The 21,968-nt window shown below is 45.0% G+C and overlaps 1 long non-coding RNA gene across 1 annotated transcript in view; it reads left to right on the top strand.

The window, feature by feature from the left end:
* Nucleotides 1-12,828: 12,828 nt before the first annotated feature.
* The window catches only part of LOC139264030 (uncharacterized), a 55,039-nt gene continuing 45,899 nt past the window's right edge, over nt 12,829-21,968 (top strand). Inside the window, exons 1-2 of the long non-coding RNA XR_011593282.1 lie at nt 12,829-12,897; nt 21,745-21,777. This is a non-coding gene — a long non-coding RNA (uncharacterized lncRNA). The remainder of the gene's footprint in view (nt 12,898-21,744; nt 21,778-21,968) is intronic.

Raw genomic sequence — 21,968 nt, 5'->3', positions numbered from 1 at the left:
TTGTAACATAGCCAAGTTTGCTGACAATAAAAAGATGGGTGGGAGAGCAAATTGAGAGGAGGACACAATAAATATACAAAGGGATATAGACAGGCTAAGTGAGTGGGCAAAAATTTGGCAGATGGAGTATAACGTGGGAAAAAAATGAGGTTATCCACTTTGTCAGAAAAAATAGAAAAGCAAATTATAATTTAAATGGAGAAAAATTGCAAAGTGCTGTAGTACAGAGGGACCTGGGGGTCCTTGTGCATGAAACACAAAAAGTTAGTATGCAGGTACAGTAAGTAATCAGGAAGGTAAATGGAATGTTGGCCTTTATTGTCAGGGGGATGGAGTATAAAAGCAAAGAAGTCCTGCTACAACTGTACAGGATATTGATGAGACCACACCCAGCGTACTGCATACAGTTTTGGTCTCTGTATTTAAGGAAGCATATACTTGCATTGGAGGCTGTTCAGAGAAGGTTCACTAGGTTGATTTCGGAGATGAGGGGGTTGACTTATGAAGATAGATTGGGCCTATACTCATTGGAGTTCAGAAGAATGAAAGGCAATCTTATCGAAATATATCGAAACAGGGGGCTCGACAAGGTGGATGTAGAGAAAATATTTTCACTCATAGGGGAAACTAAAACTAGGGGGCATAGTCTCAGAATAAGGGGCCACCCATTTAAGACTGAGATGAGGAGGAATTTCTCTCAGAGGGTTGCAAATCTGTGGAATTCTCTGCCCCAGAGAATTGTGGAGGCAGGGTCATTGAATATAGTTAAGGCGCAGATAGACAGAAAGGGTTATGGAGAGCGGGCAGTGAAGTGGAGCTGTGTCCATGATCAGATCAGCCGTGATCTTATTAAATGGCTCGAGGGGGCCAAGTAGCCTATTCCTGCTCTTATTTCTTTTGTTCTTATGTAACTCGCCAAGGCTTCTTCTATATCACCTCCCTATTGCCCAACCTTTACCATCTAGAAGGACAGCAATCGCATGGGAACATCACCAGCTCCAATTTCCCCTCCAAATATATTCTGGAAATAAAACACCAATCCTTCTTTAGCACTGGGTTAAAATTCTGGACCTCCTTACCGAACAGCATGGTGGGAGTACCTTTACCAGATACACTGCAGCAGCTCAAGAAGGCAGCTCACCACCATATTTCAGGTCCAATTAATGATGGGAAATAAATGCTTGCCTGGCCAGCAACACCCACATCCCATGAAGGAATAAATATATAAAAATTGACGTTTACCAGGATGTTACCAGGGATGAGGGCTTCAGTTATGTTGATAGATTGGAGAAGCTGGAATTGTTCTCATTTGAGAAGAGAAGGTTTATGGGAGACTTATTAGAGGTTTGTGAGGGGTTTTGATAGAGCAAGTGGGTCGGTAACCAGAGGTCATAGATTTAAAATAATTGGCAAAAGAATTAGTGAGAAAGTGAGGAAAGATTATTTCACACAGAGGATTGTTATGATCTGGAACACACTACCTGAAAAGATGGTAGAACTAGATTCCATCAGAAATGTCAAAAGGCAATTGGACATGTATTTGAAGGGAACTAATTTGGAAAGATTAAAGTAAAAAGCTGGGGTGTGGGACTAAATTAGACAGCATTTTCAAAGATCTGGCATTGGCACAATGGGCCGAATGGCCTCTGTCTGTGCCGTAAAGTTTTATGGGCCCGAACTTGGTGGCCTTAGCGCCCACTGCCGCTGAGTTTTTTGGGCGGTCTCCCCTCGGTGCCAGTTTCGACTAGGCCTCCCGCCGGCGGGAGGGGAGGACCACTGGGAACCGCCCGCTGATGGCCGCTAGCGCGCAAGGCACATAAGTGTCCTCCCGCCCGCCGAGCTGGCAGATTCCTCAGTGCAGGAGTCGGTGGCAGCAGTGTGGAGGAAGGTCTAACCCCAACGGTAAGTAAGGAGACCTGCAAAAAAAGGTTAGTGAACTTCTTTTATTTTTTTTCCAGCGATTTATGTGGATGGGTTCCGCTGAAGGTCTTCCAGCGGGTTTTTTTGGTGAAAATGTTTATTTTTATATGCTCCCCCCTCCCTGGGCTCGACTCAATCCTTGGCGGCACTTTGCCACCGGGATTAGGAGCTCCCGCCCACTTGCGCCCAGATTCACGGCGTAAGTCCCTTTTTTGCCGCCGTTCGGTCTTTCAAGGACTTTTTTACGAAACTCCCGCCCAAAGTACCGTCAGGTATCTCGGCGGTCCTTTGGGTGGAACTTAGTTTCCATCAAGGTTGGGCCCATGTTTCTAAGCCCCCATCCCAGCTCCACACTCTTTCTACACATAATCTAAGCTAATATTTAGCACAGTATTGAGGGAGTGCTGTCATGTCAGAGCTTGGAACCAGTAAAAAATGACCATCAAATCAGCCGAACTATCAGAAAAACTGAACTGGTTCACTCAGAGAAGGGAATCTGCCACCCTTACCTGGTCTGGCCTAATCATAACTTCACCCCCAAACTACATGGTTTGACTCATATCCTCAGCATAACTAGGAATGGGTAAAATCTTCTGCCTTGCTAGTGTTGCCCGCATCCCAAGAATAAACTAAAAAAACAGACGGATTTTTGGATGACATGTTAAACCAAGGTCCCATCTCCCTGTTCAGATCGATGTTAAAGATCACGTGGCACTATTAGAACAAGAGATGGGGAACTCTACCAGTGCCTTGGCCAACATTCATCCCTTAACAAGCATTGCCATCATCTGATTGCAATGTACAAGACTTCTCTATGTGCAAGGCACTACCTTTCCAATTAGATAGCAACAGTGATTCCACCCAAAAAGTAATTCATTATGTGAAGTAGTTTGGACGTACTGAGAGATGTGATAATGGACACACTGCGGACCTGAGAGGAGGCGGCATGAGCAGAGGTGGCAGGAGCATAAATAGAGTGGGAGAGAAGGCCCCGGACTAAGCGCGGACCTGAGCAGGGAAATCAGAAGCATAAATAGAGCGGGAGAGAAGGTCCAGGACAGAGTGAGGACCTGAGTGGAGGTGGCAGTAGGAGAGGCGGCATTATATATGTAAGATTTCTAAATCTCTGGCATTAAATTGACAGACAGGCCGATTCTTTTAAAACAATTTGGAATAGTTTATTAAACACACACACATGCACTTCCATCAGCTGTCATCAACTATCCTATGGATCTACTTAGTTACAACAGATACAATGATATTACAATAATCATTTATAAAAAGGTTTACTTTACTTCCCTCTGGCAAAGCACAAACACATGACGTTCGTCCTTGCTTCTGCTGTGGAGGGAGGTTCCTGCTTTGCCATGTTCTATGGAAAAGAGAGGGAACAATCTTTGTGCTTGGGTTTTTATATCCTTTGAGTTCATTGTTTCTCACAAAGCCCCAGGATTGGGTTTTGGTTCCAGGGCAGTTCCTTATTGGCTTCTCCTCATACACGTGTCTGGAGGACCAGTGCCATTCCTTGATGAGTTTAATGGCTTTCCAATTAACATTTTTTCTACTTTGGTGAGTTTCAAAGCCATGTTTCCTTGGTTCCTTGAGCTCTGCCCAGCCAGCAAAGACATGAGATATGAGATATCCATGTTGTCTCTTCAAACTCCAACCCTTCCGTATAATCTACACTTATACATACACAGAATCAATTTTCGTTAATAAAAACTTTTATTCTTACATATATTCGCAGAAATATAAAACAAAACAAAAATCAAGGAGTGACATCACAGGCAGGTGATTGGTTGGTGAGAATTGCCGTTTTTTTTACAGTATGGCGGGGGGGGGGTTTGGGGGGGGAGGGTGAAATGAAGACATTTTGTTAGTAGTCCAATAAATAGAGGCATGGCAGAGCACCTTGATCAACCTGTGCCACGTGGAAAGTCCAGGATGCTTCTCGTGTCCTGGACAACCACAGATGCACTAGTCATAGTGAAAAAGGAGGTAGTTGAGATACTGGATGGGATAAAAATTGTTAAAGAGGATGTACTAAAACAGCTGGCTGTACTTAAAGTAGATAAGACATCAGGACCGGATGGGATGCACCTAAGGGAAGTAAAGGTGGAAATTGCGGAGGTATTGGCCATAATCTTCCAATTTTTGGATACGGGGGTGATGCCAGAGGACTGGAGAATTGCATATATTACACCCTTGTTGAAAAAAAGGGTGTAAGGATAAACCCAGCAACTGCAGGCCAGTCTACATGACCTCGGTAGTAGGGAAGCTTTTAGAAATAGTAATCAGGGACAAAATTAATAGTCACTTGGACAAGTGTGCATTAATTAAGGAAAGCCAGCATGGATTTGTTAAACACAAATGATGAGGTAACAGAGGATCGATGGGTTGGAGATGGACTTCTAAAAAGGCATTTGATAAAGTGCCACATAATAGGCTTGGTAGCAACATTGAAGCCCATGGAATAAAAGGGACAGTGGCAACATGGATACAAAATTCTCTAAGTGACAGGAAACAGGGATTAGTGGTGAACGGTTGCTTATCGGACTGGAGGAAGGTACACAGCGGTGTTTCCGGGGTCGGTACTAGGACTACTGCTTTTCATATACATATATTAATGACTTAGACTTGGGTGTACAGTGCACAGTTTCAAAATTTGCAGGTGACACAAAACTTGGAAGTGTGGTGAATAGTGAGGAGGATAGTGATAGACTACAATAGGACATAGGCAGGCTGGTGGAATAGGCGGACACGTGGCAGATGAAATTTAGATATAAAGCCCACCATTCTATTAGCCTTTTTGATTATTTTCTTTACCTGTCCATGGCATTTTAATGATCTCTATACATGGATCCCTAAAGACTCTTTGAACCTCAACTGCCTTTAGCTTTTCACCCTTTAGAAGGTACTATGATCTATCCTTTTTAGGTCGAAAGTCAATGACCACATACTTGCCTATGCTTGCCATACTTGAAATCCATTTGCTACATCTTTGCCCACTCACTTAATCTATTAATATCTGTTTGTAATTTTATATTTCCATTTACGCTACATACAATGCTGCCTATCTTTGTGTCATTGGCAAACTTTGATAAGATCCCATCATCTTTGTTGTTTATAAATACGGTAAATAGTTGAGGCCCCAAGACAGATCTCTGTGGGCCATCACGAGTCACATCCTGCCAATTAGAGTACCTACCCATCATCCCAACTTTCATGTCTCTTGCCGGTCAGCCAATTTCCTAACCAGGACAATAATTTGCCTTCAATTCTATGAGCTTTAACTTTAACTAACTGTCTCTTATGAGGGACTTTATCACATGCCTTCTGGAAGTCCATATAAATAAGATCCATAGACAATCCCCTGTCCACTACATTAGTCACCTCTTCAAAAAAAATCAATCAGGTTCGTCAGACATAACCTAACTTTTACAAACCCATGCTGGCTCGCTCTGATCAGCTGAAAATTTTCAAGGTGTTCAGTCACTCTATCTTAATTATAGGCTCTAGTAATTTCCCAACAACAGATGTTAGGCTAACTGGTTAGGCTAACTGGTGTATAATTCTCTGGTTTCCCTCTCTCACCTTTCTTAAAGGGTGACATCTGCTGAAATCAATTATTAAAGATGTAATAGCAGCGCATTTGGAAAACAGTGACAATATCGGTCCAAATCAGCATGGATTTATGAAAGGGAAATCATGCTTGACAAATCTTCTGGAGCTTCTATAGATATGTGAAGAGAAAAAGATTAGTGAAGACAAACGTAAGTCCCTTGCAGTCAGATTCAGGTGAATTTATAATAGGGAACAAATAAATGGCGGACCAGTTAACCAACTACTTTGGTTCTGTCTTCACGAAGGAAGACACAAATAACCTTCCGGAAATACTAGGGGACCAAGGGTCTAATGAGAAGGAGGAACTGAAGGAAATCCTTATTAGGCGTAAATTGTGTGAGGGAAATTGATGGGATTGAAGACTGATAAATCCCCAGGGCCTGATAGTCTGCATCCCAGAGTACTTAAGGAAGTGGCCCTAGAAACAGTCTATCAACTCTGGATCAGTTCCTATGGACTGGAGGGTAGCTAATGTAACACCACGTTTTAAGAAAGGAGGGAGAGAGAAAACAGGTAATTATAGACCGGTTAGCCTGACATCAGTAGTGGGGAAATTGTTAGAATCAATTATTAAAGATGAAATAGCAACGCATTTGGAAAGCAGTGACAGGATCAGTGCAAGTCAGCATGGATTTATGAAAGGGAAATCATGTTTGACAAATCTTTTAGAATTTTTTGAGGATGTAACTGGCAGAGTGGACAAGGGAGAACCAGTTGATGTGGTGTATTTAGACTTTCAAAAGGCTTTTGACAAGGTCCCACACAAGAGATTAGTGTGCAAAATTAAAGCACATGGTATTGGGGGTAATGTACTGATGTGGATAGAGAACTGGTTGGCAGACAGGAAGCTGAGAGTCGGGATAAACGGGTCCTTTTCAGAATGGCAGGCAGTGACTAGTGGGGTGCCGCAGGGCTCAGTGCTGGGACCCCAGCTATTTACAATATATATTAATGATTTAGATAAAGGAATTGAGTGTAATATCTCCAAGTTTGCAGATGACACTAAGCTGGGTGGCGGTGTGAGCTGTGAGGAGGACGCTAAGAGGCTGCAGGGTGACTTGGACAGGTTAGGTGAGTGGGCAAAGGCATGGCAGATGCAGTATAATGTGGATGAATGTGAGGTTATTCACTTTGCGGGCAAAAACACGAAGGCAGAATATTATCTGAATAGCGGCTGATTAGGAAAAGGGGAGGTGCAACGGAACCTGGGTGTCATGGTACATCAGTCATTGAAAGTTGGCACACAGGTACAGCAGGCAAATGGTATGTTGGCCTTCATAGCTAGGGGATTTGAGTATAGGAGCAGGGAGGTCTTACTGCAATTGTACAGGGCCTTAGTGAGGCCTCACCTGGAGTATTGTGTTCAGTTTTGGTCTCCTAATCTGAGGAAGGGCATACTTGCTATTGAGGGAGTGCAGCGAAGGTTCACCAGACTGATTCCCGGGATGGCGGGACTGACATATGAGGAGAGACTGGATCGACTGGGCCTGTATTCACTGGAGTTTAGAAGGATGAGAGGGGATTTCATAGAAACATATAAAATTCTGACGTGACTGGACAGGTTAGATGCAGGAAGAATGTTCCCGATGTTGGGGAAGTCCAGAACCAGGGGATATAGTCTAAGGATAAGGGGTAAGCCATATAGGACTGAGATGAGGAGAAACTTCTTCACTCAGAGTTGTTAACCTCTGGAATTCCCTACCGCAGAGAGTTGTTGATGCCAGTTCATTGGATATATTCAAGAGGGAGTTAGATATGGCCCTTACGGCTAAAGGGATCAAGAGGTATGGAGAGAAAGCAGGTAAGAGGTACTGAGGTGAATGATCAGCCATGATCTTATTGAATGGTGGTGCAGGTTCGAAGGGCCGAATAGCCTACTCCTGCACCTATTTTCTATGTTTCTATGTTTCTACCATTTTGAGGATGTAACGAGTAGTGTGGATAAGGGAGAACTGGTGGATGTGGTGTATTTGGATTTTCAAAGGCTTTTGACAAGGTCCCACACAAGAGATTAGTGTGCAAAATTAAGGCACATGGTATTGGGGGTAATGTATTGATGTGGATAGAGAACTGGTTGGCAGACAAGCAGCAAAGAGTGGGAATAAACGGGTCCCTTTCAGAATGGCGCAGGGTTCAGTGCTGGGACCCCAGCTATTTACAATATACATTAATGATTTAGACAAAGGAATTGAGTGTAATATCTCCAAGTTTGCAGATGACACTAAGCTGGGTGGCAGTGCGCTGTGAGGGGGATGCTAGGAGGCTGCAGGGTGGCTTGGACAGGTTAGGTGAATGGGCAAATGCATGGCAGATGCAGTATAATGTGGATAAGTGTGAGGTTATCCACTTTGGTGGCAAAAACAGGAAGGCAGATTATTATCTGAATGGTGACAGGTTAGAAAAAGGGGAGGGGTGCAACGAGACCTGTGTGTCATGGTACATCAGTCATTGAAGATAGGCATGTAGGTGTAGCAGGCAGTAAAGAAAGCAAATGGCATGTTGACCTTCATAGCGAGGGGATTTGAGTATCGGAGCAGGGAGATCTTACTGCAGTTGTACAGGGCCTTGGTGAGACTACACCTTGAGTATTGTGTTCAGTTTTGGTCTCCTAATCTGAGGAAGGACATTCTTGCTATTGAGGGAGTGCAGCGAAGGTTCACCAGACTGATTCCCGGGATGGCAGGACTGACATATGAAGAAAGACTGGATCGACTAGGCTTATATTCACTGGAATTTAGAAGAATGAGAGGGGATCTCATAGAAACATATAAAATTCTGACGGGATTGGACAGGTTAGATGCAGGAAGAATGTTCCCGATGTTGGGGAAGTCTAAAACCCAGGGGTCACAGTCTAAGGATAAGGGGTAAGCCATTTAGGACCGAGATGAGGAGAAACTTCTTCACCCAGAGAATTCTGAACCTGTGAAATTCTCTACCACAGAAAGTTGTTGAGGCCAGTTCGTTAGATATATTCAAAAGGGAGTTAGATGTGACCCATACGGCTAAAGGGATCAAGGGGTATGAGAGAAAGCAGGAAAGGGGTACTGAAGTTGCATGATCAGCCATGATCATATTGAATGGTGGTGCAGGCTCGAAGGGCCGAATGGCCTACTCCTGCACCTATTTTCTATGTTTCTATGTTTCAATCCCATCAATTTCCCTAACACAATTTCCCGCTTTATAAGGATATCGTTCAGTTCCTCCTTCTCACTAGACCCTTGGTCCCCTAATATTTCCGCAAGGTTATTTGTGTCTTCCTTCGTGAAAACAGAACCAAAGTATTGGCTGCTGCTGCCCTCCCCTGATGAGTCATCCCCCTCAACAGTACCCAAAGTGGTGTATCTGTTTTGCAGGGGGATGACCGCAGGGGACCCCTGCACTACCTTCCTTCCACTGCTCTTTCTGTTGGTCACCCATCCCCTAGGTGGCTGTGTACCCTTTACCTGCTGTAAGACCAACTCACTAAACGTGGTATTCACGTCATTCTCAGTTATTCACGTATATCTCGCAGACTTTGTGTTGGGAAAGACTTGGCTCCTCTTTGACTGGCCAGGCTAGTGGCTTCTTTGTTCTGCTCTTCTTCTGAGGTGGAGGTTAGAGGTGCTTTTGCATATTAGAGTGGCTTTGTCAATGGCCCCCCCTTCCTGGCTGACAGCTCTTTGTCAATATTCTTGGTCCCCTTCCTTTAGCTGGGACTGGTGAGCGAACTCTGGAGTTTTAACAAAAATTTGCTTTTTTCACGTCTCTGCACAGGGTGAGCTCAGCACAGGGAAAGTACGCTCAGAAAAAAAGTAAACTCCATGAAATCTTCTCGACTAAGTGCATTCTTTAAACAGACACTTTGCGATCTCTTCAGTACAGCGTCCGGAGTTCTGGAATCCGTACTATTCCGGAAACCAGACACCGGGACGATCTATGGCAGGGTCGTCCGAAATCTGGAAAATGTTCCGGAATGCGGACTCCCGCCTCAGGCCACCGCCGACTCTCCCCCGCCGACCTCTTACCTGCCTCAGGCAGCCATCGCGACCTCGCCCCCACCTCGGGCCTTCCCCCCACCCCCCCATTGGGCCGACTCCCCCTCCCCCCCTCGGACCGACTCCCCCTCCACCCCTCGGACCAACTCCCCCTCCCCCCCTCGGGCCGACTCCCCCTCCCCCCTCCTCGGGCCGACTCCCCCTCCCCCCTCCTCGGGCCGACTCCCCCTCCCCCCTCCTCGGGCCGACTCCCCCTCCTCCCTCCTCGGGCCGACTCCCCCTCCCCCCCTCGGACCACCCCCCCCCCCCTCGGGCCGGCTCCCTCTCCCCCCTCCTTGGGCCGACTACCCCTCCCCCCTCCCCCCCCCTCGAGCCGACTCCCCCTCCCCCCCTCGGACCGACTCCCCCTCCCCCCCTCGGACCGACTCCACTATTCAATGGATCATAGATGATCTTCGACCTCAGCTACGCTTTCCCATCTCATCCCCATATCCATTGATTCTCTTCAAGTCCAAAAGTCTAACTATCTCAGCCTTGAATATGGCCTTTAATGACTCAGCATCCACAGCCCTTTGGGGTAAAGAGTTCCAAAAATTCACAATCCTCTCTGAGTGAAGAAAGTCCTCCCCATCTCAGTCCTAAATGGCCGATCTCGGTTTTAATTTTGAATGTTGTTGTTGAATTTGCTTCCACAACCTTTTCAGGGAGTTCATTCCAGCTTTTAACAACTCACTGCATTAAAAAATTCTGCTCATCTCTCCTCTGGCTTTTTTTTGCACATCACAATAACAAATAATATTATATCCAAAGTGGAGTCAGCATTGCAATTCATACAACACTCTAAAACTGATACTTTCATTTATTCTTAGGACACTGGAAAGGTTGCATTTATTGCCCATCCCTAGTTGTGGTGCGGAAGACAAAAAGAAAGAATTTGTATTTATATAGCTGCTTTCATAAGAGCATTATGATAATAAATATTGTCTCCGCAAGATCCTGCAAATCCCCTGGGAGGACAGACGCACCAACGTTAGACTCCTCGACCAGGCCAACATTCCCGGCATTGACGCACTGACCACACTTGATCAGCTCCGCTGGGCAGGCCACATAGCTCGCATGCCAGACACAAGACTCCCAAAGCAAACGCTCTACTCGGAACGCCCCCTTCACGGCAAACGAGCCAAAGGTGGGCAGAGGAAACATTACAAGGACACCCTCAAAGCCTCCCTTGATAAAGTGCAACATCCCCACCGACATCTGGGAGTCCCTGGCCAAAGTCTGCCCTAAGTGGAGGAAGAGCATCTGGGAGGGCGCTGAGCACCTCGAGCCTCATCGTCAAGAGCATGCAGAAACCAAGCGCAGGCAGCGGAAAGTGTGTGCGGCAAACCAGTCCCACCCACCCTTTCCCACAACGATTATCTGTCCCACCTGTGACAGGGACTGTGGTTCTCGGAGCGGCATACCACTTCAACCTCCAGCGCGAGCTGCTCCAAGCGTGCGACGTTTTTGAGATGGGCGACTCGGTGATGTCATCAAAACCCTGGTCACCATTTTGGAGCGTGGGCAGGAACATCGGCAGGGCCCAGGTACAGAGGAGTGGGATGGTTGTGGCGAGATGCGGTGAATGTTTATGGTGGAGGAGCAGTGAGAGATCGTGGCGGAGGTGCAACAGATGAGGGTACGGGGCCCAGGAGAGCCGAGGGCCCAGGGGCAGCAGGGGCCAGCCCACACTGCGATATGTGTGCGCACTAGGTCCGTGCAACAGAGTAGGTCTCCAGTCTTGTTTTACCCTTGCCACTGGATAAAGGCCTCACTCTGTCGAGCCCGTGTGGTGGCTGGTGTGCAACGGTCACCACACGTTAAATAAATTCACGCACAGGCATCTTCCACCCCCTCAATTGGAGTTCAGGACTGGAACATTGGGTCCTTCATCGAAACACCTGTGAACTCTTGGAAGCAAGTCATCCTCGGTCGAGGGACCGTCTATGATGATGGATGGTTCTCAAATTAGAAACATAGAAAATAGGTGCAGCAGTAGGCCATTCGCCCCTTCGAGCCTGCACCACCATTCAATATGATCATGGCTGATCATGCAACTTCAGTACCCCTTTCCTGCTTTCTCTCCATACCCTTTGATCCCTTTAGCCATAAGGGCCACATCTAACTCCCTTTTGAATATAACGAACTGGCCTTTCTGTGGTTCACAATTCTCTGAGTGAAGAGGTTTCTCCTCATCTCGGTCCTAAATGGCTTACCCCTTATCCTTAGACTGTGACCCCTGGTTCTGGACTTCCCCAACAATGGGAACATTCTTCCTGCATCTAACCTGTCCAATCCCATCAGAATTTTATATGTTTCTGTGAGATCCCCTCTCATTCTTCTAAATTCCAGTGAATATAAGCCTAGTCGATCCAGTCTTTCTTTATATGTCAGTCCTGTCATCCCAGGAATCAGTCTGGTGAACCTTCGCTGGTCTCATTAGGGGACCAAAACTGTACAAAATATTCAAGGTGAGGCCACACCTTGAATATTGTGTACAGTTTTGGTCACCTAAGCTGAGGAAGGACATTCTTGCTGTTGAGGGAGAGCAGCGACAGTTCACCACGACTTGAAGCCACAGCCTTCTGACTCAGAGACAAGAGTGCTACCCACTGAGCCATGGATGACACCTAAGTAGGTGGTGATGGGTGTCCTGGGTAACAATTTGTTCTACAACTGAATTGCTGGCTAGGTCTCTTCCGAACTGAAGCCACATATAGGCCAGACCATACAAAATTGACGGGCAAGAGAAAACTAAATTGTCCATCAAGCCTGCCCCACTATATGGGAAGTTATGAATTCCATCCCAGGTAAAGGTGACTAATTCCATTCCTTAGAAGGATATTAGGGGGCCATTAGGTATTCAGCAAAAATTCATCAGCTTCAATGGTCACTTTCCCCCTTGATGTGATTTATTGAATCAAAATTTTACAACTTTTTCTTTGGGATTTGAACTTATATCCACTGCGTTACGATTGTCATAACGACTAGGCAACAACCTCAATACACTTTCTAAATTTTAGGGTCTTCAATTCAGTTAATTTAAATTTGATGACATCATAAACAAAGTGAATTAGTCATTGTGCTTTCTCCCATGTCACAAAGCTTTGAGGTTGACATCTGGTGACAGAGTTGTCCACCTTGGGACTTTCAGTCAGGATTTGCAACTAAGTGTTGTGTCCAGAGGAGGAGGGAAAAATGGAAAGCCAAAGTGACCTGGAATTCAAAAAGAAATTGGAAGCAGAGCGGAAGAAGCTTGACATGGAGCGTAGGATGAGAAAAACCTACGAGGCTACTTCTCCAGAAAAGAACTATTGCCCATGGGATTCTTCTCCAGAAGGTCAGCAGTACACCTTTTTTGTGTGGTAAAATAGTGCTTTGAATTAAGAACATAAGAAATAGGAGCAGGAGTAGGCCATATGGCCCCTTGAGCCTGCTCCGCCATTTAATACGATCATGGCTGATCCGATCATGGACTCAGATCCACTTCCCTGCCCGCTCCCCATAACCCCTTATTGGTTAAAAAACTGTCTCTGTCTTAAATTTATTCAATGTCGCAGCTTCCACAGCTCTCTGAGGCAGCGAATTCCACAGCTTTACAACCCTCTGAGAGAAGAAATTCCTCCTCATCTCAGTTTTAAATGGGCGGCCCCTTATTCTAAGATTATGTCCCCAGATCTAGTCTCTCCTATCAGTGGAAACATCCTCTCTGCATCCACCTTGTCAAGCCCCCTCATAATCCTATACGTTTCGATAAGGTCACCTCTCATTCTTCTCAATTCCAATGAGTAGGGGCCCAACCTACTCAACCTTTCCTCATAAGTCAACCCCCTCATCTCCGGAATCAATCGAGTGAACCTTCTCTGAACTGCTTCCAAAGCAAGTATATCCTTTCTTAAATATGGAAACCAAAACTGCACGCAGTATTCCAGGTGTGGCCTCACCAATACCCTGTATAACTGTAGCAAGACTTCCTTGCTTTTATACTCCATCCCCTTTGCAATAAAGGCCAAGATTCCATTGGCCTTCCTGATAACTTGCAGTACCTGCATACTAACCTTTTGTGTTTCATGCACCAGGACCTCCAGGTCTCTCTGTATTGCAGCACTTTGCAATTTTTTTCCATTTAAATAATAACTTGCTCTTTGATTTTTTTTTGCCAAAGTGCATAACCTCACACTTTCCAACATTATACTCCAACTGTCAATTTTTTGCCCACTCACTTAGCCTGTCCATGTCCTTTTGCAGATTTTTTTGTGTCCTCCTCACACACTGCTTTTTCTCCCATCTTTGTATCATTAGCAAATTTGGCCACGTTACACTCGGTTGTTTTATCCAAGTCGTTAATATAGATTGTAAATAGTTGGGGTCCCAGCACTGATCCCTGCGGCACCTGATTGCCAACTCGAGAACGAACCATTTATCCTGACTCTCTGTTTTCTGTTAGTTAGCCAATCCTCAATCCATGCTAATATATTACCCCCAAGCCCGTGAACTTTTATCTTGTGCAGTAACCTTTTATGTGGCACCTTGTCAAATGCCTTCTGAAAGTCCAAATACACCATATCCACTGGTTCCCCTTTATCCACTCTGTTCGTTACATCCTCAAAGAATTCCAGCAAATTTGTCAAACATGACTTCCCCTTCATAAATCCATGCTGACTCTGCCTGAACGAGTGTTGCTTTTCCAAATGTCCTGCTACAGCTTCTTTAATAATGGATTCCAACATTTTCCCAACCACAGATGTTAGGCTAACTGGTCTATAATTTCCTGCTTTTTGTCTGCCTCCTTTTTTAAATAGTGGCGTTACATTTGCAGTTTTCCAATCTGCTGGGACCTCCCCAGAATCCAGGGAATTTTGGTAAATTACAACCAATGCATCCACTATCCCTGCCTGTACTTCTCTTAAGACCCTAGGATGCAAGCCATCAGGTCCAGGGAATTTATCCGCCTTTAGTCCCATTATCTTACTGAGTACCACCTCCTTAGTGATTGTGATTATGTTAAATTTGTTCCCCCCTATAGTCCCTTGACGATCCACTGTTGGGATATTTTTAGTATCCTCTACTGTAAAGACTTACAAAATATTTGTTCAGAGTTTCTGCCGTCTCCATGTTCCCCATCACCATTTCTCCTACACCAGTCTTTGAACCACAAATTTAGCTCTTTGATCTTATTTAATCTATGTAAATTTGTTCGTGGCTCGGGTAATAATCCAGAGATTATTACCTTTGTGGTTCTGCTTTTTAATTTGGCCCTTAGCTGTCATAATCCCTTCTTATTTGTCCTATCTATCTCGTTGGTACCCACGCGGACCACGACAACTGGATCTACCCCCTCCTACTCCAAGTTCCTCTCCAGCCCTGAGAAGATGTCCTTAACCCTGGCACCGGGCAGGCAACACAGCCTTCGGGACTCATGCTCACGGCTGCAAAGAACTGTATCTATTCCCCTAATGATACTGTCCCCTACTACTACAATGTTTCTTTTTACTACCCCCGCTGGAATGGCCTCCCGTACCATGGTGCTGTGGTCAGTTTGCTCATCCTCCCTGCAGCCCACGCAGGGAATAAGAGCCTCGAACCTGTTGGACAAGAGCAAGGGCCGAGGCTCCTCCATCACTACCTCCTGGATCCCCTTACCTTCCTCACTCGTAGTCACACCCTCCTATCCTTGACTGCTAGTCAAATCTGAGTTAGTTAACCTAAGGAATGTGACTACCCCCTGGAACAGTGTCCAGGTAACTCTCCCCCTCCCTGATGTGTCGCAGTGTCTGCAGCTCGGACTCCAGCTCATCAATGTGGAGCCGAAGTTCCTCAAGCTGCAGACACTTACCGCAGACGTGGCCACTGAGGACCTCAATGGGGTCCACCAGCTCCCACATGTTGCAGCACTGACACATCACCCGTCCTGCCATCTTAATGTATTTAATTTACTAATTAAGTTTTATTTTTAGTCCCACCAATGCCACGGAATTCTAACCCTTAGTAACACACACACTACTGCTATTTAGAAAACAGTTGATTAAATAAATAGGCAAGAAAAACAAGAAAGGAGAGAGAACTCACCAACCAATCACTTCCCTGCTTTCCTATGACATTTAATGTAGTCGCCCAGTTCCACTTCGTCGCAGTACCAACCTACTCGCACTGCTCCCTGGCGTATCTAGCCGCCACTGCTGCCTTTAAGCTGCCTGAACTTAACAGCTCATTTCTCATCACTAAAGGACTCTGAATTAACTAGTTATGTTGGTCAATGATGGCTCAAAAGAAAAACAAACCCCACCATACCCTCAACTAGTTAACATTGACAAGCTTAATTCCATCCTAAACGTGACATCTTCCCATCAGAGGTCACTGGATACTACTAAAGAGCATGGCCATTCCTGGTTTTATGTGTCTCGGCTCCGCACCATGCAGTCAGTCTATCTCCTGATCCATCAGGCAGTCTCACCGATTTGAACTTTACAGCCAATGGAGTACTCAAGGGTGTAATGTCGGAAAAACAGCAGCCAATTTATGGAAAGTATGGTCCCACAAATAGCAATGACCAGAGGATCTGCTTTAGTGATGTTGGTTGAGGGATAAATATTAGCCAAGGATAACTCCTCTACTATTCTTTGAATATATTCATGGGATATTTTACATCTGCCTGAGAAGGCAGACAGCGCAGACAGGTTTAACGTCTTATCCAAACGACAGCAGGATGTTCCAGAGTGCTTTGCAGCCAATTAGGTCATTTTGAAGTGTCACGCTGACTTGTCCTGAAGTCTACCAGTGTTATACTGCTAGTGATTGATCTTCACATTGTAGTAATGTTAACCTTTCAACAGTGCAGCAGTCAGTCGTCAGTCAGTCAGTCAGTCAGTCGTCAGTCAGTCAGTCAGTCAGTCGTCAGTCGTCAGTCAGTCAGTCAGTCAGTCAGTCCTGCACTGGGGATGTCAGCCTAGATCTTGTGCTCAAGTCTCTGGAATGGGATCAATAAAGCTGGATCTATATAAATCCCAATTAAAAATGGTGCTGTTTCACTGGTACAGAACTAATTGTGTTTCCTGCACTTATTAACAACTGATTAAAGCTCTCTAAAATATGTAAGTCAATATGCACTGGCATGTTTTTTAAATAGATTTACTGAAGTTACAAAACTGACCAATGCTTTAAGGTCAGCCATGGATCAACAGCCCAATGGTACCTTAAATGGACTTAAACTTCCCTGCTTAACAGGCAAAGGTTATAATAGCAATATAACACTTGCAGACTTCAGAACAAGTCACATTAACCCTTTCCTTATGACACTTCAAAATGATCCAATTGGCTGTAAAGCATTCTGGGACATCCTGTGGTCGTGAAAGGCGCTACAGAAACACAAGTCTTTTGTTTATTTCAGCCAAAAGATATGAAAACTGGCTATCTTAATTATGCTCATTTTGAGGTTACAATTTGTGTTGGTCCTGTTGCAAAGCTTGGACTGATGTTATAAGATATTCATGATGCTGAAATTTATATGGTGAAAATGCTCCCAAATTGCAGTTAGGTAGGAAGTTACATGATTTTGACCCAGTGACGATACAGGAAGGTCGATATATATTATAGTTAGAATGATTCATGCTTGCAGGGGAACTTGGAGGTGATGATGTCTGATGCGCCTGCACCCCTTGAATCATAGAATAGTACAGCATAGAAGGAGGCCATTTGGCCCATCGAGTCTGTGCCGGCTCTTTCGATGAGCAATCCAGTTAGTTGCATTCCCCAGCTCTTCCCCATATCCCTGCAATTTTTTCGCCTACAAGAATTTATCCAATTCACCTTTTGAAGGTTTCTTCAGTCTATCCATATAAGTAGAATCCCTCAACCCTGGAACCATTCTAATACATCTCTTATGTAGCCTCTTAAAAGCCTTCATGTTCTTCCTAAACTGTGGTGCCCAAAATTGGACACGATACTCCAGCTGGGGTCAAACTAGTGTTTTATATAGGTTTAGAAAAACTTCCTGGCTTTTGTGCTCTATGTCTCTATTTATAAAGCCAAGGATCTCATATCACAGATTCTTTACTGTGATATCTTCACAGAGCACAGCACACACAGCTCCAAAATGGCAGGCAGCTCTCTCGGAAGCCTCCGGAATCTGCCTGGTTCTGTTTATTATTAACTCTGCAGTAGCAGTACACAATACGTCCACATCCACAGTGTGGAGCTACAAACATTACAAGCTTACAGACATTACACTTCTCCCTCCTTAATGAAGAAGTTATTACAACAAACATCATACATAACTTTCATATTTATACATAACACAGGATATAAACTTATTTTTTTTTCCATAATTATAAATTTAACTTTACCACTTCTTTTCTGTTTCGAAGAGGATACCTTCGCTCTCGAACAGAACCTTCTAAACATGGTGTCGAATCTAAACTCATTTGAGGCTCATCCTGAGGAACGTTTTCCTCCACGGAATTTTCTTGATTTTCATTTGAACTCACTCTAACTTCAGGCTCTTTGTTTTCCTGACTCGAACTCAGACTTTCATTCTGATTCTCTCCTGGATTTGTTTCCAGTACATTGGATTTAGGATTTGCTACTGGTGTATCAAAACTATCTGATGAGTCAGAAATAATTGAATCATTCCCACCTTCAACTCCTTCCATGTCTGTAGGTAATATATGATCAATATGAACAAACCTAACCTGTCCATTATCAAACATCTTTACCAAATATGTGCGAGGACCACATATCTTCACCACTCTTCCTGGTAACCACTTTAACCATTTATGGTGATGGTTCTTCACTCTCGCCTTCTGGTTTAATTTCACACTTCTCTCTTTTACTCTACCTCTATCATGATTCTCTTTCTGTCTTAATTGTGTCTCTTCTACGGACTGTGCCAAATTTGGCTTTAACAACGAGAATCTGGTTCATGGCTGGTCGTTTGAGAAACAACTCTGCTAGTGTTCTACCTGTAGTTGTATGAGGAGTATTTCAATATGTAATCAAAAAAATTAGGCAATTTGTGATCCAATGACAACTGTCGTTTCCTTGGATTTGGATTTAACATTTGTTTTAGAGGGCACGTTTTACAATTTGTACAGTGCTCTTTGCTGCACCATTCGAAGCAGGATGGTATGGTGGAACCTTGATATGTTTCACACCATTTTTGCTCATGAATTATGCAAATTCTTCGGAACGAAATTGTGGTCCATCATCTGAAACAATTTCTTCAGGGAGGCCAAATGCAGAATTCGCTACCACAGAAAGTAGTTGAGGCCAATTCACTAAATATATTCAAAAGGGAGTTAGATGAAGTCCTTACTACTCGGGGGATCAAGGGTTATGGCGAGAAAGCAGGAAGGTGTACTGAAGTTTCATGTTCAGCCATGAACTCATAGAATGGCGGTGCAGGCTAGAAGGGCTGAATGGCCTGTTCCTGCACCTATTTTCTATGTTTCTATGTTTCTATGTTTAAGACACAAAGCCTTCATGCTTGTTTTTTTAACACCCTTCGTCCTTTTAGAATTTTGCTGTACAGTGGCCCTTTTTGTTCTTTGTCTTGGGTTTCTCTGCCCTCCGCTTTTCCTCATCTCCTTTCTGTCTTTTGCTTTTGTCTCCTTTTTGTTTCCCTCTGTCTCCCTGTATTGGTTCCCATCCCCTGCCATATTAGTTTAACTCCTCCCCAACAGCACTAGCAAACACTCCCCCTAGGGCATTGGTTCCGGTCCTGCCCAGGTGCAGACCGTCCGGTTTGTACTGGTCCCACCTCCCCCAGAACCAGTTCCAATGCCCCAGGAATTTGAATCCCTCCCAGCTGCACCACTGCTCAAACCACGTATTCATCTGCGCTATCCTGCGATTCCTACTCTGACTAGTACGTGGCACTGGTAGCAATCCCGAGATTACTACTTTTGAGGTCCTACTTTTTAATTTAGCTCCTAGCTCCTTAAATTAGTTTTGTAGGAATTCATCCCTTTTTTTTTACCTATGTCGTTGGTACCAACGTGCACCACGACAACTGGCTGTTCTCCCTCCCTTTTTAGAATGTCCTGCACCTGCTCCGAGACATCCTTGACCCTTGCACCAGGGAGGCAACATACCATCCTGGAGTCTCGGTTGCGGCTACAGAAACGCCTATCTATTCCCCTCACAATTGAATCCCCTATCACTATCGCTCTCCCACTCTTTTTCCTGCCCTCCTGTGCAACAGAGCCAGCCACGGTGCCATGAACTTGGCTGCTGCTGCCCTCCCCTGATGAGTCATCCCCCTCAACAGTCATCAAAATGGTAGGGTATGTGTTTTGCAGGGGGATGACCTTCCTGCTGGTCTTCCATTCCCTATCTGGCTGTGGACCCTTCACCTGCGATAAGACCAACTCGCTACACGTGCTACTCACGTCATTCTCAGCATCGTGGATGCTCCAGAGTTAATCCACCCTCAGCTCCAACTCCGCAACGCGGTCCGCCAGGAGCTGGAGGCAGATACACTTCCCGCACACGTAGTCGTCAGGGACACCAGAAGTGTCCCTGAGTTCCCACATGGTACAGGAGGAGCATATCACGTGACCGACCTCTCCTGCCATGACTTAACCCTTAGATACCCTTAAATTGACAACAACAATGTTAAAAGTTACTGACTGATATAAAAAAGAAAAAGAAAAGCTGCTCACCAATCACCAGCCAATCACTTACCCCCTTGGCTGTGACGTCACCTTTTGATTTCTTTCTACTTCTTTTTTGCTTTCTCTCCCAGCTGGAGCTGTACAAGTCCGCCTCTCTCCCCGGACTGCCCGACTGCTGAGCCTTTATAGGCCGCTGCCTCTCACCGACTCCCGCCTCTCTCCCCGGACTGCCCGACTGCTGAGCCTTTATAGGCCGCTGCCTCTTGCCGACTCCCGCCTCTCTCGACGCTCCCCGGACTGCCCGACTGCTGAGCCTTTATAGGCCGGTGCCTCTCGCCGAGTCCCGCCTCTCTCGCCGCTCCCCGGACTGCCCGACTGCTGAGCCTTTATAGGCCGCTGCCTCTCGCCGAGTCCCGCCTCTTTTGACGCTCGATGATAGCTTTCAGCAATTTCTAATGGTTTGGGGTTATAGTGCTGCTCCAGCTTTGTTAAAATCTCTTTAAGCGTTGTGTCCTTTGGCTCGTCAGGCAATAGCAGATTTGCAAGAGTTTCGTACAATGCCGGACCCGCCTCCGATAAAAAGATCGCTTTCTTACGTTCCAACACAGCCCGGTTATGGACTGCATTGTCTGGAACTTCGATTATGTTATTTGCAGTGAAATACATTTCTAGCCGATCCACATATGCTTTAAAACATTCCCAGTCATGTCTATATTCCCCAAAATGTCTGATTACACCTGCCATTTTAATGTCTGGCTGTTCACACCACGTGCTGTATTTTACCTCGGATTTTTATAGCTTTTTTCAAAATCAGAATCTTCCAAAGTCTTTCTGTCGGCTGGCTGAATCCTTCACCAACAAAATTTAAGCTTTAAATCATCCGAAAAATCCCATCCCATCGCCAAATGTGATATCTTCACAGAGCACAGCACATACAGCTCCCAACATGGCAGGCAGCTTTCTCGGAAGCCTCCGGAATCTGCCTGGTTCTGTTTATTATTAACTCTGCAGTTGCAGTACATAATACGTCCACATCCACAGTGTGGAGCTACAAACATTACAAGCTTACAGATATTACATTTACTTACTGCTCTGTTAACATGTCCTGCCACATTCCATTACATAAGCCTGTCAATGTCCTGTTGAAGACTCTTCCTCACTGTTTACTACACTTCCGAGATTTGTGTCTTCTGTAAATTTTGAAATTGTGATGTGCACCCCTAAGTCATTAATGTATATCAAATGACCAAGATGATGGAGATCATGGGTTTGGAAGGTGAGGAGGTTCCTCCTGCCTATAGAACCCTTTCCATACAGTTCCAGCGATGGGGCTCCTTTTGCCAGTGGAACCCTCTCCATGGAGTCCCAATGATGAGGCTTCTCCTGCCTCTGGAAGTATGAAGAATCCCTCTCCCAGACATCATTATCATCTGGGGCTCTGTAAAAAGCAGGGTTTTAAAATTTCAGTTCATAATCGATAACAACAAACTTGTTGAACGTCATTGAACCTGATGTGTTTGCACATTTTGTTTTTGTTTGCGAGGTTTAAACTAAATACTTCTATTTTGTTTCCACAGACTTTTCGCTTCTTCCAAAATACAAATCAGCTGGTAAGTGCTTGAACAAGAAACAAGCTGAAGTCGATGATATGTTATGAAAAAAAAACATAATAGCTCCTGCTAGTGGCACTGTCCCATCACCATTTGAAATGTGCACTGTCGTCACTAGCAAAAAAATGGTTGACAACCCAGAATTTGTTTGCAGAGAGGGCACATGTTAGAGTGGAGGTAAACGTCTGAAT

This window comes from Pristiophorus japonicus, chromosome 5 (genome assembly GCF_044704955.1).
Source record: "Pristiophorus japonicus isolate sPriJap1 chromosome 5, sPriJap1.hap1, whole genome shotgun sequence".
NCBI lineage: Eukaryota > Metazoa > Chordata > Chondrichthyes > Pristiophoridae > Pristiophorus > Pristiophorus japonicus.
This window is presented reverse-complemented; position numbering and strand designations above follow the sequence as displayed.